Below are 17669 nucleotides of genomic sequence, written 5' to 3' on the forward strand. Positions count from 1 at the left end.
GTCTCTCATGTCCATCAGGATAAAAAAAAAGCTCAGATTCTCTTAACTTCTCTTTCTAGAAGACATACCTCAGCCCTGGTGGATTGGTGGAATCATTCTGGTGATGCCTAAACTCTCCCAGCCCTCAAAGCAATGGCTTGCACTCCTCTTTCTTGAGTTTCATGAGGTTTCCAGCTGGCAGACTACAGTGATCACACATACTAGATATGTTGAAGGTGTAATGAGAGATGCAGACTACCTGCTCCACCAGATTGCCAGACCTTGTCTAATCAGTGGAGTGGAGTGTCTAATCAGTGGTCTGACCTAGCTTCTTTGTCACTCTTGCCAAAGAATGGGGAGAAATTTCCTTCTTTGTAAAGACACACAACTCTTGGCATGTGCTTTTTTGTCCCACTCACTCATGGCTCAACTTAGTCCTCTCCCCTACATATATTCCTTTTTCCTGCTCATCAGCCAAAGAATGTGAGGTAAAACTCCCTTATTTGTAAAGACAAAAACTAGTGTGATCTGCTCAGTCCTGACCCACAAGCTTGCAACCAGCAAATTACCTACACCCAGGAAGAGCCCCATTCATCCCAACTGCTCTTTCACTTGAAGGATAACTCCTCTTCCTGTCTTCCTTGCTCATTTTTCTTAAAGACCACATATCCAACCAACCTCAGTTCTACAGTCTTGAGACCTTTCCTGCCATGTCCCAGTTATTCCAAGGATGTGGTTTTGTGAGCACACAGCAGAGCTCTAGCTCCACTGTTTGGAGCAAAGTTCTGGTCTTTAGAAACTGTCAACTAAGAAGTTACAAGAATAATTAGTTGCCCAGATCACCTCAAGGCATAGGTAATACAACTACTCCAGGGTTTGCTTACATCTCTATCCTGGCTAAAATACACTCAGACAAATCTGGAATGTCCCTTGAAGGACATTATTAAAGTGGCTACTGCATTTGGGACTTGGCCATGATTGGGTTTTGCAAGAGTTGCTTGGCTGTTGAGCTGCATGCATTGTCTAGGAGATCTGCCTTGTGAAAAATGCTCCAAGGGTTTTATTTTTATATACATGAATCAAGGATGAACTGAGCAGAAGGAACAAATGATCCCTCTTGCACTCACATACATTCATATTCAGCCACCATGGGCAGCACCTCCCCAAGCTGTTGTATAGGCCACAAGAGCATCTTCTTTTTCCCATAGTCCTCTTTTGAGGAAGATAGTTTAAAAAGAAAAATTGGTTTAATAAAGAGAATCTCACTGCATGATATGTCAGCCCTGGGATAACACTACATTTATCTGAACACATTATGGGTTTAATTTGGTCCATGCAAAACCCAGAGAAAACCAATTAAAAAAAATCTTATTAAATAACTCCTCATCAAAAAATGGAATTCAGTCGAGCAGCTGGAGCCAGGGAGACATACAGGACTCCTGGGTCTATTAGATGGGGGCAGAGGAAAGCGATGTGGTTAATCCTCTGTGCAGCTTTTTTTCGCCATGCTGTGCCCATGCATACAATCCTATAGGTGATGTGAGAATTGGTGAATCATTTTGTTAAGGCTGAGAGGAAGGCGCTGCAGAAAAACAGGCAAAGAAGCTGTCTGCAGTGTTGAATTACAGGTGCCCTTGATTAAGGTATTACCATCACAACATGAGTACAAGCCCTAAAAGCTACTTTTTTTTCTCTCTCTTTATCAATGAAGGTGTGTTTTTTTTTTTCTTACCAACATGTGAAGATCGAACAAATGAACCAGTTTCACCTTTCATTATTCTTTTCATGTATAAAATCCCTGGAATAATTACCTACTCTGAATTACACCAACTCAGCCCCTATCAACTGAGTCATAAATATTGATGTGAACGAAAAGCCAGCAGAAATGTTTCCTCTGAGCACTCAGACACAACTGAGTTGTAAATACAAATGCAACCAGCTGGCATTTTCCAGAGCAATGGAAAGTGGTGGACTTTGAGATGCGAATCCAGCTGTGGGACACGATCCTTGGCCAGCACACGTCAGAGGAGCAGGAATTTTGGACAACTCGCCCCTTTTTTCAGTATTTTTGCAACATGAGCACCAAGGCTTTGGGCAAATCATTTACGGATTTTAGCATAGATGACGGCAAATAATTTCTCACAAATTTCTTCTGTTATCTGTGAGGAGCTAGTCTCACTTAGAAATGGACTTTGATAAGGGATCAGCTCATCCTCAAGCAGATATTCAAAACAGATTGAATGACTCTTTTGCCAAATGCACTCGCTTTTCTTCATGTGCTCTAAAGAGAGACAAGATGCAGGCCCTTAAAGACATAAAATTAAACCAACCTTTACCTACTCATTTCTTTATGATCTCCTTGATTGTGTGCTTTTCAATAACTAACTACTGCCCAACTTGGTTTAAAATGATTCAAGAAGAAACAGGGTCCTTTCCCTGAAGAAATGGAGAGACTGGCTCAGAAATTTGCAAATCTATTAGTTGATCTGTTTAGAAATCACTGAAGTCTCTTCTCTCAAAGAATAAATCTTTACATATCTATTAAAAGGATTTACATATCTATTAAAAGGATTTATATGATAACTCATGATGATACTGAACCTGCCATTGCTCCAGATGTAAGATAATACCTGAGGATGCCATATCCAGAAAGAGTCACTATGGAGCACAACATGGCCACAGGATAATTTTTATCTATTCCCCTAATTTTCTTAATTAAGATTTTACATTTGAACATATTTATCTCAATATTTTGCATGTGGAGATTCAGGAAAATGCATTGATCAGACTGCTGAAGCTCATTTCTCTCTGACAGACTTCTAGCGATGCTTTTCAATGAAATGAAAATGCTTCAGCTTGCTCTGGTACATACAGAGGGATTAGTCAGGCCCCAACTGCTATGCTTAAAACTGCTGCCATTGAGTAACATTCCCTGTAATTTGGCAAGATCATGGCACCATTTCTACAGCAAGATAATAGTATACAGTCTGTGTTTGATTTGCTTCCTTTTTGATAAGTCCAAGCTCCTGATCCTCAGCTGCATAGTTCATCTGTTCCTGTAGCAGCTGCATTGCTCCAATTTGCTCCCGTGTTGCATGTGAAAACTTAAGTGAGAATCTTGTTTTTCAGGCCACATGGAGATGCTCTGCCTTACCAGGTCACAGTATGGGATGTGCTGCTTCTGCTTGGAGGAGCTGCACATTGTGTTGACTGGTGAGATAAATGCTCCCTTAAATCAGAGGAAACGGATTCTTCCAGCCCTTGTGCCTAGCTGGATTCTTAGTTCAAGGCATAAAGATGCGTGTTTTCAGCTCTGTTAGCTCAGGCAAGCAGAAGTTGTATATTCATCCTGCCTGTCCCGCTGCAGTCCATCAGGATGCAATTTCTTTCTCGACTGTACTTGGAAATCCCGCTGAGGAGGAATTACAATGAGTTAATGCCTCTTCTGGAGGAAACAGGCATCTGCACACTCTTCAGGCTCCAGTGAAAATGGTGGGTAAAGATCAGCTCACACTATTTCCTTTCAGTTCCCTTTTTTTTTCAGTGAAAAACTCCTCTAGCTTCCTTGCAGTTAATACTTCCTTCCCTTCCTTCCCTGTCCCCTTTTCCCAGCTGTCTATCCCCCTCAAAAAAAAAAAAAAAAAATTACTATAGCACATCAAGATTCAGAAAAAGCTGGCCTTGTTTCCTTAATTCCATTTCTTAATGAAAAATAAAGCCAACTTTTCCCCCCCCAATTTCTCTTATCTTATTTCAGATTGCATTAAGATTTATTGTCTCATTCTCTTGCAGTTTATTGCAGAGCTACACTTGGGAGAAGACTGCTCTGTCAAGTGCTTACTAGCAAAGAGCTTGCAGATGATGTGCCAAGAAACAGCATTAAAAGAAATTCCTCTAAATCCCAAAAAAGACTTAATATACATGTAAATAAAAAAAAAAGAACAGTTATCTTAAAATCTTATATGGACTAGGGGTATAGTATGTAGTACAGAGAGCTGTTACAACTATTGTAAATTGGAGAATCTGTTTTTTACTGTCTGTTTTTCAGTTTAAAACATCTTTCATTCCTAAGATGTTAACTTCCATCCTAACAACTATAGTTCAAAGGAGTTTTGTATGTTTAATCAGATCTGTCTGGTTAAGCAGAGACACGATTTGGTCCTGTGTAAAGTATCCATAAGAAAATGTTTCAATACATCAAGCTTTGTGTGTAGATGACATTTAGATGGTAGCTGGTGAGTCTGTAGTATTATTTAAGGTTACTTACTTAGTCTGACACGATGACTAGGCAAAGTCCTCAAAATAGAGCTTTCAGAAAAGCTTTTTAGTTAAACACTTTCTGGTTACAGCTGAATAGAAATTCTCCTCTCTTTCTTTTTTTTTTTTTTTTAAAGTAAAAAAGTAAATTCATCCGAAAGTATATTCATGAAAAAATGGGTCTCCGAGGAGACTAATTTGATGTCCAAATTGAACTGAATTAGGTCATTAATTTCAACCAATAAAGAAATAAAAGTTATGCCCAATAGAACATATATTTGAAAATAAAACTTTGTGGAAATATCTACTGTTATAGTGTATTCTAGGGGAAGAGGAAATCTTTTACTGTTCCTTTCTAATTTTTTTTCAGTTGGTCTTTAAGTAGAAGGGCTTATTTGAAATCTTAAAGAATCTGAAGATGAAGCAAAATATTCAAGTGAAGAAAACTTCTAAAAGAAGTTTTTTTTTTTTTTGTTGGTATGTGTCAGATTATTATAAAAAAAGTCCCAAACCAACCAGCCTAAACTTCAAATCTGTATCAAATCAAATGAATCATACTCACTCCCTTTTTTGTTTTGGACACTGAGCTCTGACTCTTCATTAGTCTAAGTTCTTATTTCCTGGAAATGCTAGCATTGGGAGGTACTCTGTACGCTTGAAACTGAGAAACCTTCTTTATATTTAGGGATTTGTATTGCAATAACCTTGAAAGATGTGTTCTGTGTCTCTCTAAGAGCTGTATCATCCAACAATACAGATGAGTAGTAAATGAAGAGACATTCATTTGTATTGAAGAAAACTCAGAACAGGTGTTTCTAAGGACAATTCTGAGAAAAAATAATGAATAAAAAGAAAAAAAAATTTTGTCCTGATGATCAGAATCAATCTCTGGTGTTTCAGCTCATGTGGGCAAATTTCAAAGAATCTGTAGCTCACATGGTGTTTCTCTGGCAAATATTTATCATTTAAAGAGGTGACCGATCTTTATTGGCCTTCTTTATTGCCTTGGAAGTTACAAAACTCTGCCACCTTTATGCTGGATCATCACAGCAGGTGGCCTCCGTTGCTTATCAATCAAAGGAGACATGGAAAGGGCAAGAAGAAAGAGAGAGATGGATGAAGACTCACCTGAAGAATCAAAAGCAAGCAGGTAAAAAAAAAAAAAAGAAAAAAACAAACTTAAAAGTAATAGTCAATGCGCAGAGTAATAGCCTAGCACTGGAGGAAAAAGCTGAAAGTGAGAAAGGTGGTGAGATCTCCCCTGTTTTTCCCCTTAGTCATCCCAGCAGTAACCCAGGAATGTCTTGTGCTGTTTTAAGAGGATAAAGTGGAATGACTAGTTTGTATAATAACAAATAATAGAATAATACATTTTCTGGTATCAAATGTTAGTATCTTATTTTCTTAGCGGGGAGAAGGACATTTTTTGCAGTGGTAGACAAAGTCTTCATGATGGAAATGTGGTAAACATAGGATAAATAGGAAAAGTAGCCCTATATCTCAAGATGCTCTGTACTGCTAAGACTTAAGTTTGAAAATGTAAAAAATAGATATATCCTAAAGAGATTCCATCGGATCCATTAGGAATCTTAATGCAGAGTCTGATCTTGTTTTTAATTCAGTGAATATAACAGTGACATCAATAGGCCTTACAAACGCTTTGAAGTAAGGAAAAATGAAGGCATAAGTGAAATTGAGAAGCAAGTCAAAGAAGGTCCATTTTAACCCCGCTGGGTCCTATAAACCTCTACTGGGTTTGAATACAGCTGAATACCTCTGATTTGCTCATGTAAGCCTGCTTTTTAAATATATTTTTCATCAGGCCTTGCAGCACATCTGACTCAGGAGGTCTAAGAAAACTTCCACATGTACCTAAATAGATCCTAGTAAGATGAAGCTAGCCTTTCCTCTTATATTAGTTTAACTCAGATAAGTCAGATTGATAAAACAGCAATCTATAACTACCATAGCTTATATAAATTGAGTCTAAAATATTAAAGTATTTGTCCAGCTGAGGTGTCTAGAAGAAACTTGTATTGATACAGGTTTGTACCAAGAGGGAAAATTAAGATGCATCTCAGGTATTGGCTTGACTTGTCTGTTCTTATCCTTCTTCCATTATTTACAACTTTATAGCATTTGCAGAAAATTCTGCTACATTAAAATTCACATCCAATAGCAAAAGCAGGTTTTCACCCCATCCTTTGTAAATCAGGCTTGCCTTGGCTTTTGTGTGAATTGTATTGTATATCATGCTCATTAACAAAGCATATGAACACATGGTTGAGGAGATAAGGTACATCAGGAATAGGAGAAGAAATGCTGAGATGGCAGGCTGCCTTCCGTAGGAAAAAAAAAGTCAGTAAAACTTCTACATAATGAGATTCTTCAATCATCTTCCCCAGTAATTCATTCCACTTGCTACTTATCCCTCTAAGTCTCTCCCTCACTCTCTTGTGTATGGCATTTTGAAAAGCAACAGTGAATTAGAAATTCACACTGAGGTTACTGAGCCATTCAGTGGAGTCCAGGAAGGCTTGATAATTTTCTTTTATGCACCTTGCATAAGTAAAAGTCTCTACAAACATTGCTGATATGGATGACCCTCTGAATTCACTGGCCACAAGCTGATGAACTACTGCATCTGCTTTTAAACACATGGCATCTGCATCTTCCTTAAGTTTTCAAGAGCAGAGGAGGGAGCGTTCCCTCATCAAAAGCTGAATTCTGTCACTATCTCTGTGGGCTCAGAAATATGTTCCTGAAAAGCCACACTTTTCATTTCACTGAGTGATAAGATCTTTGTCTTCTGCCAGGACATTTCAGTCACATAACCAGAAGTTCTGGCTCTTATAGCTTGAGTGAGTGTTCCTTTCATGTCATTCTGAGCTGATCAATATTTTTTTTTCAGCCTATAATTTCCTGATGTGTGTTGTGCTGTATCTTTATAACTAATATTTGTTGGGAAATGCTTGTTATCGTTGGAAAGTAAGGTACAGGAGCATAGTTTGATGTGCCACTTATCATTTTCAAAATGTTATTATTTTGGTGTCTATCTGCTTCTTCATACGAGGCTGCAATATTGAAAAGGCAGCAGTAGCTTGGAGTAGACAGCACTGTTTGGGAGATGTGTTTCCACCTAATGTTGAGCTGGATGGCATCCAAATTATATTTACAAAAACTTCTCTGTTGGAACTCGGATTATGTTGGTCATTGGGTATCATTCCTTGCATACTCCAGCGTATTGCTTCATCAAGCATGTAAATGTTCATGTAACATTTCCTAAATAAATTTACTTCTTAAAATAGTGACAATTTAATGGAGTTTCTGAATTAGGAAAAAGCCTAAGAATGCCTGAAAGTGGAGCAGGAATAACTGAAAAGTCAGGGAAATCATTTTCTTATTTTCCAAATATGAAACAAGCACATATGTAGGATTTGAAATAGATTATCATTTCTGATTTTTGTAATTAAAAAAAAAAAGCTTAATTGAAATATTTCTACAGTTTAAAGCATTGAACGACTTGAAACTCTTCCTTCAGAATTGAAAAAGCTTTTGGTCTCATGCCAAAGAGCAACACAACTATTTTTCAAGAAGGTGCCAATGAATCCACAATCAATTTTTCGTGCTGTGGTCTGACAGGCATGCACACCTTCTGCCTCCTTAGCCATCTCCCTGCTGTGAGAGCTGACGCTCACTGGAAGCTCAGATCTGCACACTTAAAATGCATCTCCAAAAAGCACTTATTACTTCCAGGAGTTAATTATTACACAGGGGAAGATGCTGAACATACTTAATGATGCAGAAAACACTCAACTATCTGAACTTCAGATATTGCAGGCTCTCGTGTACATTTTTGCTTTGGCAAAGAGGTAAAGTCCATTCAGTCAATCCCTTCTTGCAGCACAGGTGCTTCATCCTTGAGCACCCGCACCAATCTCTGAGCCAAGGAGTTTTTGGAGATCACTCAGAAAGGCAAGAGGTTCTTAACCATCTACAAAATCAAAATATCAAATACCATTGTATACAGCTTCTGTGCCAATCCTACCTTGACCCTAGCAGGGAATAGGGATGGATAGCTGAGAATAGGATTCAGAAATGTGAAGAAGGGAGACTTGTTTGAGTGGTTTGATTATGATGCTGAAGAAGGCTGTGTACTTTAGGTTAGATGGTTGCACATTGTTATAAGACTGTCAGCTTTTCACCACTGGAGGCTACTCTTGGCTTTGCAGAAAAAAAAAAGAAAACAAAAAAACCCACACCTTTGGAATCATCTGAAGCAAAATGCAACATCTGTCTCATAAATTCTTCTCAATGTTTTTCTTTTCCCCTTGCTTTTGCAACTAAAAATGCCATTTCTCTCTTGCTACCCCAGCATTCAATGTATGATTGACAAAACCCATCCTTGAATATCTTCAACACCCTGCTGAAGGATGCACAAAGGGAACTAGAAATGAAGATTAGCAAGTTATCTTATTGCCTTTGTCTGAAAGGTGCTGTTGATCTGCAAAGAACTGTAATAAATTTCTGTTTCTTACATGCCACATCATGACATGCAGATGTTTCTGGGAACATCAATGATTGTTGGGGAAAAAAAAAAACTTATTTCACACATAACAATACAAATATGGGAATATTTTATAAATAATATCTCTCCAAACTGATGAAGAACATACTTAAATGTATAATTTTCTAAGGACTGATAGACAAAGTATGGAATATGTGGTACTACTTCAGCTGTCATTGACAGTAGGACCTGTACTTAGGTTACTTCAGCAAGGATTAAGTCCAGCTTTGTCAGTATGAGTTCCTGTGTTTCAACAGATGGTTTTAGAAGAATTCAAGAAGATTCACACAGGAGATGGAATTCTGATTGTCTTTTTGGATGGCCAGAAGTGTTCTTCAGGTGCAACTGACATCACCATGCTATCACAAAGATAACAGAAGAAGAAAAGTCAACTTTGTCCTCCAGAATGAACTAATGAATACTGTTTGCCTTGACTGAAATCTCTGCTTTGAGTTAGACAAAGACTTCTGCCTGCTTCTACCACCCCTCCAGTGACTGCTCCTCAGGCAAAGAAAAGGAATTCTACCTCTTCTCTTGCTCAGGAATGTTGGAAGAACTTGGGTTCCTCCCAAAAACGATGGTATCTTCTGGAGATATTTCATTAATATTTTTCATAGAATGAAAAAAAATACACTTGGCTGTATTTGGTAATCATTCTTAGATAACTATTTGTTCTTTTTAACTGTATGTTTTCACACCTTGCTACAGCCATATCTGAGCTAAAAACAGCACTGCTATCTTCACCTGTGAATGTAAAAGGACTCGTGAGATGCATGATAAATAAAGCAAATTGTGGCCACGTGTGAGGAATGTCTTGATCTTATATTATCATGAAAACACTGTACCGAGGAAAATGATATTTTTTCTTGACTAGATAAAGGAAGAATGGTCTCTAGCAAAGTATAATCCATTTGGGAGAAAATTTTACATAGGATGTTGAGCACAAAAAACAAATATAAGTTTCTTCACTGCTGAACACAGAGCTGTTACGGCTACAGTTTTAGAAGAAAAGTTTTTCCCATAAAAATGTTTTCTCCCACCATAGTTAAAAAAAAAATGAACAGGGATGTATTCCTAAGTGCTGGTTTTCACAACCATAATGCTGAGACATAGTGAGGAAGCTGAGATAGAAATTAAAAGAAAGAAAAGGGAGGACTGTGGAGAGGGAACGAATCCCCAAAAGGATATAAAAAGAGTAAATAATGAATATCTTAAAAAAGATTCTTGGACTTAGCCAAAGAGGAGCTGGATCATATCAGAAGCAGTTAGAATAATCCTCTGGAAAATGATGAATTAAAAGCAATGGTCTTTGATGTGACAACCCACCTGACAGCTTCAACTGCTAGTATTTAGGAGTTTCTGTTCCCATGTCCCTCTGTTCTTGAGAACCTGTTATTTTTACTTGCCTAAACAAGGTGAGAAGTGAACACTAATAGCTGTTTTACCCACAAGACGATAGCATCTAAATGAGCCGCTGTTAACTGTAGGGAGAATATTCTGGATGGAAGGGGCCTCTTGATCAATGGCTCTGGTAAAGGCAAAACAAAAGACAGCATTTAGAAGTGGTGACATGTCACATGTTAATGAGCCTACAACAAGCACAGAAACAGCCATCAAAATGCAGGAGATGATCTTGTTAGGAGCTCAAAACTGGGAGTAATATAGAATATTCTAGGTCAGAAAGCATCACGTCTGCTTTATCATAAGCCTCAAGCCATAAGTCACTTTCTGTGATGAGCATGTCACAGGCAGGAGTGCCGAACATTTAGAGGAGGGTGTTTTATTAGAAACCCCATCCACCACTGAATTGATGGCTATACCTTCTACCTTATACAGAGCAAATGAGAAACTGCAACTTGAAGCAGGTGGAAGCTGAGAGCAGAGAGACCCCTGTCTAGGAGGACCCCATCCCAGTGAAAAACCCAAAAAACAGCAGAACAGAGAATCTGTCCATCTGCACAGAGTTCTGAAAATACTTCTTGAAGAAAGAAGGGCCTCCACTTGTCAACCCCCTTGCTCTTTTTTTTTTTTTTAACTCAAATATCTATACAAATTTTAAAAACATGCTCTCTACTGCCCAGATAGCACTTATCCCTAGAAGGCAGATCTATCAGTCACTCCACAAAATCCCCTGTGGCCTTTGATATCCTTTTAGCTTTTACACAGAATTTTACACTTCAGGTTCCTTAACATGTTAAATCCCATTACACAGGCAAGGATAATTCATATTATCCCTAGAGCTGTACAGCATGCAATAAAGTCAAGTCTCCTGAATCATGGGATTAGAAAAGTGTTTAGTAGAGGTCTCGCGGGCTAAAGTTTGAGTCAAGTTTTTTTCACTAATTTGGAGCTCAATGATGGCTGTTCCTAGTAGTCTGATTTATGCATTGTTGTGGAAGTCATATTCAGTATTGGTGGAACCAGGGATTTTGCAGCATATAACTTCAGGGCATTTCTTTAGAGAAAAAAAAGAGATTAAACAGAAGTCTCTTTTAGAAGTTATGGCTCAAAGAGGTTAAGGTTTATTATTCTAATCAGGCTAATCAAGATACTCTCAAAACCACATTATCCAACACTGTTATTTAACTCACAGACAGGTTCAATATGTTGATGAAAGATAGTTAAAAGTTAGTTGATGGATATATCCTGACTGAAAACTCATGCACTATCCTGCATGTCCTTTGGTTGTTCTCTTTGCTTAATTTTTGTATTGCTATTGGCTCTTTCTTAACTTGTACCAGATAGTAATGGTCAGGTGTGGTCCAAGATATGGTCTAATCCATAGGTGTTCTACAAGGCAGTATGGACAAGACCACTTTGTGCTGAGCTGTGAATTTGTATAAACATGGTTATATTGTATTACTTCATTGGGTTCTGAGCAATTTTATTTTCTCACATAGGCACAGCAAAATCACTCTTTGTCACAAATCATAGGACACGTAACACTGTTTCAAATAGTCTGCTTAAAGTCTACTTTGGCCTCAGTCATCTCTAAAGGAAAGACAGGATTTGTAAGATGACAAGGCAAGATAAAAATCAACCAACTTTAATGTGGTACATTTAGGAGAGAAAGGTGCTTTTTGGAGAACTTGCATCTTGAGATATCCTTCTCCATTGCCACACATATTGAGGGTATTTGCACAGTAATGTGTCAGAATCACTCTCTGTATCACTTACATGCACTCTGCTCTGTAAAGATTGTTAAATAAAGATGTTCAAGAAATTTCTTGGAATGATAGAATATATGTCACCTCCAGACTCACAGTCCTACATCTGATTAGCTGTTAACAATTGGGTGTCCTGCAATGGGCTTAGTGTGCTCCACAATTCCTGATTTATGAAGCTCCAGGTTCTGGCACCATTGGCTTCAGTGTTCCTAAGGTGCATAATGGAGAGGTCTGGCTTTGAAAACAGGCTTGTCTTATGAGTGTGACACTATAATATCCAGGACTGGGTCTCTTCTTATCCTCCTTATATTTTATCTTCATCCTTGCATAAAGGACAATGAAGGAGAAGAGAACAATAATCCTATTAGCTGAGGGTACCACTATGTGATCTAGCAGTCATATCTGGAATTGAAGTACTGCAGATTCTTCCCTAAGTAAAAGGCCAATATTCTGGCAAGTTAACTTCACTAAACTTTTGACCCTCATCTATGGGAGAGATCTTTCATGCGAGGAGGTGGAGGGATTGCTTGATAGCCATACTGATGTTTTTTCTCAAGGTAATCCTTGTGTCGGTATGGAAACAGAATGTTTTAAGTACACCAGGAGGATAGGTTCACCCAGCTTCCTTGACATGAGAGATGACAAGATTCCTGTGTCATTCTTTGGTCTCTAATGGTGCATTTCGCTATTGTTAATTGTTCCACTTTTTTAACCAGGCATACTGGTTAAATTCTAATATTGTCTCTGGTATCTGCTTAGCTGTAAAAACTAGTGTTTCTCCATTATCATACTTCCTCCAAATATTTCCCCCACATCTTCCAAAAGACAATAGTCTATGGCCAAAGGAATTTCATCCAATATCTCCATCTTTCTCTTACTATAACTTGGTCTCTGATAACATGACAAGGTACATTTTAAACAGACTCGTAAGTCAAGAGAATGGCTGAGGCCATCAGGAAAGTTATTAAGCTTTTCCTCTTGGTTTCCAGGCTTGCTGCAGGATCCATGTAAATTCTTTCATTCCCTACCAGCAATGAGGAATGCCAAAGTATTTGTTCACAGCAAGGACTGAACTTGAAAGTTGGATTTAGCCACGTTGCCTGCCATGACAACATGTTCTGGGTCCATACAACTATCAAGTTGTAGCAAACGCGAAAATTTCTGTGATTGCTGATGGGTTGAACTGCAATGCATTAAACTAGCTGCATATATGACATAAACAAGATCTTGAGTCCACCAAGGAAGCAAATTCAATATATCCAATAGCCCCAAGTTAAAGATCCCACATCCTGGGTCTCATATAATTTATTTAAATGTCTATAGTGTAGATAGATTTGGATTTGAGAACAGACTCCGACACAGGCTTCATGCACATCTTCTTTGTAAAACTCCTGTTGTTGTATTTGTGTGATTATGAGCTGTGTTTTTCTGTAGTTAGTGACATTCACAGATTCACAGATTCACAGAATATTTAAGGTTGGAAGGGACCTCTACAGATCATCTAGTCCAACCTTCCTGCTCAAGCAGGCACACCTACAGCATGTGGCACAGGGTGGCATCCAGGCGGGTTTTGAAGACCTCCAGAGTAGGAGACTCCACAACCCCCCTGGGCAGCCTGTTCCACTGCTCTGTCACCCTAACAGTAAAGAAGTTGCTCCTCACCTGGAGACGGAACTTCTTATGCTTCAGCTTGTGGCCATTACCCCTCGTCCTATCGCTGGCCACCAGTGAGAACAGCTTGTCCCCTTCCTCCCTGCATTCTCCCTTCCTGAACTTATACATATTAATCATATCCCCTCTGAGCCGTCTCTTCTCCAGAGAAAACAGGCCCAGCTCACTCAGCCTCTCTTCATACGAGAGATGTTCCATTCCCTTAATCATTCTGGTTGCCCTTCTCTGGACCCTCTCCAGAAGCTCCACGTCCCTCCTATACTGGGGAGCCCAGAACTGCACACAGTACTCCAGGTGCGGCCTCACCAGAGCTGAGTAGAGGGGCAGAATCACCTCCCTTGACCTGCTGGCAACACTCCTCCTGATGCAGGCCAGGATGCCATTGGCCTTCTTGGCCATGAGGGCACACTGCTCACTCATGGTTAACTTGGTGTCAACCAGGACTCCCAGGTCCCTCTCTGTGGAGGTGCTTTCTAGCAGGTCAACCCCTAACCTGTGCTGGTGCCTGGGGTTATTCCTGCCCAGGTGCAGGACCCTGCACTTGTCCTTGTTGAACCTCATGAGGTTCCTCTCTGCCCAACTCTCCAGCCTGTCCAGGTCCCTCTGGATGGCAGCACAGCCCTCCGGAGTGTCGGCCACTCCACCCAGCTTGGTGTCATCTGCAAACTTGCTAAGGGTGCATTCCGTGCCCTCGTCCAGGTCATTGATAAACAAGTTGAACAGCACTGGGCCCAGCACTGACCCCTGAGGGACACCACTGGCCACAGGCCTCCAACTGGACTCGGCCCCATTTATCACCACCCTCTGAGCTCTGCCATCCAGCCAGCCCTCGATCCACCACACCATGCACTCGTCTAGTCCACTGTCCCGGAGCTTCCGTATGAGGATGTTATGGGAGACGGTGTCAAAAGCCTTGCTGAAGTCAAGGTAGACAACATCCACGGCTCTCCCCTCGTCCAGCCAGCCTGTCATCCCATCATAGAAGGCTATGAGGTTCGTCAGACATGACTTCCCCTTGGTGAATCCATGCTGACTGCTCCTCAGCAGCTTCTTCTCCTCCTTATGCCTGGAGATTCTCTCTAGGATGAACTGCTCCATCACCTTTCCAGGGACAGAGGTGAGGCTGACCGGCCTGTAATTGCCCGGCTCCTCCCTCTTTCCCTTTTTGAAGACTGGAGTGACGTTGGCTCTCTTCCAGTCCTCGGGCACCTCCCCTGCTCTCCAGGACCTCTCAAAGATGATGGAGAGAGGCTGAGCAATAACCTCGGCCAGTTCCCTCAGCACTCTTGGGTGCATCCCATCTGGGCCCATAGATTTTTGAGTGGCCAGTTTGCCTAAGTGCTCTCAAAACATTCCTTGCTCTCAAAACTTTTCTGAGAAACAGTATCCTCTGTGGGCATCATGACATTGTAATACTGTTTGTATTTTTTAAAGAAAAAAAAAAAAAGAAAAAGTTGAGGCAATCACAGAAATTAGATAAATGAGGAGATAAAGAGACACGAATGTGAGTAGTCCACTTATTTGATTTTTACTTTCCTATCAGTTAATTACTAAACTAAATCTATAGAGGAGAGAGAATGACAATGTAGTCATCAGGGTAAACTGAAGTACTAAAACGCTGTTGTTCTTCCTTGCTTTAGTTCCCATTCTTACATATTTATTTCTAAGAGTGCTTGTTATTTATTTCTTGAATGCTTGCATCTGTGAATGCACATACACACACACACATATTTTTTATCTGCACGTTCATCTATTTGCTTACTCCAAATTATGCTTTATCTTGTTAATGCATATGATTACACAAAAACCATAACACAACTGCATTTCAAAGATCTACCCTTATGTCAGCATGTATTGGCAGACAAATATCATAAGGATGTGGAAAGCAAAGAAGCAAAGAAGCTGGAATAAGCTATAGATTAGCAGAATGGGGAAGCAGAGAAGGCCATCTGCAAGGTGAGCCAGTGCTTGTTGGTGCTGGTCCTATGCCACCTGCATCCTTCTGTACAACACATCCCTATGAGCTCCAAGATATGGAACAGTAGACATTGAATTCTCTCTCTGAATCCACTGAATTCGACAAAACCAGTCCATGTTGCAGCCTCTCCTCCTCTGATGAGGATTTATGCATCACAACAGAGCAGCTGCCTGCTGATAACAAAGTTACATATTCAGTGCATGTTCCCGAGTTATTTTACCATTGTTTCACAGGAGAAGCCCGGAGGATTAGTTAACCCAGATCCAGTTAAGATCAAGGTCATTCTGCTTCATCATCACAAACATCCTCCTGAGTTCATTGTACTGCCCATCCAGGTTGTCAAGAGATGTATTTCTGAGTGGATCTTGTTCTGTCATCTATCTGATATCCATCTGTTTATCTCCAGAATTTGCCTTTAAATTTCTCTCTCCTGGGATGTGGTCTCATGAGAAGAAACTAGGAAGTTTTGGGACACAACAAAGAGTATTGGGAACATAAAGTTTTTGGGCCTCAAAAGTCAGGTTTCTCCAGAGCAGGAGGCTGCAAGGGTTTCTGGTGAAGACCAACTACTTACCAACCTTATCATCTTCCTTTGCATTTGGTGGCAGTAGTGCCATCAAAACCACCTCTCCAGGTAGCTTTGAGATGAGAACATTTCACATCCCTATTTGCCATCAAACAGCTACCAGGGCACTGGAAAGAGCATTATACTGTTTCTGACTGTTCCCACCAGGTACATTGAGGGCAGATGTAAGGTCACCTTGACTAGGCTCTGAAAGCAGGACCTAATCCCCAAACCATGCAAGTATATTAAGAAAGACATAAAATGTGATTTTCACAACTTAGTGGAGCTGATTTGCTCCTCAACATATGCTTTTGATGAGTCTTGCTTGAGCATGTGTCCCTCAACAGCAGAGAAAGTCTCCATGCATCTAGGAGGGAAATATCACTCCATAATCTTCCTAAACATCATCTGAATATCACCATATCTAGGAAAAATCACTGCATGCCCCTTTCATTTGTTCTTAGATAGACACTGCTGCACCTCCTAAAGTTTCATCCATAAGACAAGTGTACTTCCAGCTGCCCAAGAGCTCCCTGAAGGCTGTGTCATCACCCTATTCCCTGATTCCTCTACAGATATGGAGGAAATTCAATTTGGTGGCAAGCAAGCCAGGCACCTCACATCTGCCTGGCAGAGTCGGTCTGAACCAGTACGTGATAGCTTGACTATTAAGGCTCCTCCAGCTGTACCCTGGCAATATTCCTCACATGCAAATGCACTTGTTTGTCTTAAATGGCAGTTTGTAACAGAGATCATCACAGCCTCATTTTTAGCCAATTACCCAGCATTTGCTTTGCCCAATTTGCATGGAGAACAACCTATTATTGCTCTCAATCTGGGGGGAATTGTTTTGCCTTTCCCAGCCTCACAAGCTGCGGATGGAGCTTAAATTTTTTGTAAATATATAAAACAAGAAAACGTGGAGGAAAAAGGCTATCCGAGGATGTCAAGTAGGGAGAGAGCAGGGAGCACCTCAACTGAAAGCAGTGTCACTGATTACTGACCATTAACTATTAAAAAGACTGCACCAGTGCCATGAAATCTTCTGCAACTGGTATTGTGAAAGCAGATTTTTAATGCTCTATATCCAGCCCACAGATTCAAAGACATTTCCAAATGCCTGGATCCCTACTGGATTTGAAAGGACTCCACAACCTGCATATTTTGCATCCATATGATCCACACTCCAAAGTAACCTTTCCTCCTCATTTAAACACCTACTTTCACTTCAATTAGATGCATTAGATCTCAATCTCTATCTCGCACCCAAAATCCCCACTGGATATAGCTTCAGCAGTGCTACCCTAAACAGGACTAGCATTTTCAGAGAAATCGCTAGTGATTTGGAGGGTCCTTATTGCTGCAGTGCTCAGATTGATAAACTTTAAAAAGAATATGTTTTCCACAGTTCAAACTGAATCTAGATCCCATCACACTAGCCCAGGAAAGGATGAAGAACTCATCTCTCAGAGAGGAGAAAAAAAA

The sequence above is a fragment of the Nothoprocta perdicaria genome, unplaced genomic scaffold (assembly GCF_003342845.1).
Source record: "Nothoprocta perdicaria isolate Ctin4 unplaced genomic scaffold, notPer1 scaffold_48, whole genome shotgun sequence".
Classification (NCBI taxonomy): domain Eukaryota; kingdom Metazoa; phylum Chordata; class Aves; order Tinamiformes; family Tinamidae; genus Nothoprocta; species Nothoprocta perdicaria.